Consider the following 319-nt stretch of genomic DNA (forward strand, 5'->3'; position numbering starts at 1 on the left):
CTCCTCCCCNTCTCTCTCCCCCTCTTTCCCCTTCCCCCTTCCCCTCTTTCCCCTTCCCCCTTCCCCTCTTCCAACCTCCAACTCTCAACTTCCAACCTCCAACTCTCAACTTCCAACCTCCAACTCTCAACTTCCAACCTCCAACTCTCAACTTCCAACCTCCATCTCTCAACTTCCAACCTCCAATTCTCAACTTCCACCCCCCAAACGAACTAGTCCAAGCGGCGCCTACCCGTTCATGTCGAAGATGGTGACCATGGAGGGGATATTGGACAGGGGATCCTGAGTCGCGCTGCAGACGGGGGATCCTCAGAGTCGA

General features: G+C 55.7%; 1 protein-coding gene across 1 annotated transcript in view; it reads right to left on the reverse strand.

Moving 5' to 3' along the window:
• VOLCADRAFT_93585 (uncharacterized protein) overlaps nt 1-319 on the reverse strand; it is a gene marked incomplete at both ends in the record, with an annotated part of 16,741 nt that overhangs the window by 11,526 nt on the left and 4,896 nt on the right. The window lies entirely within an intron of this gene.

Source organism: Volvox carteri (assembly GCF_000143455.1).
Source record: "Volvox carteri f. nagariensis unplaced genomic scaffold VOLCAscaffold_32, whole genome shotgun sequence".
Classification (NCBI taxonomy): Eukaryota; Viridiplantae; Chlorophyta; class Chlorophyceae; order Chlamydomonadales; family Volvocaceae; genus Volvox; species Volvox carteri.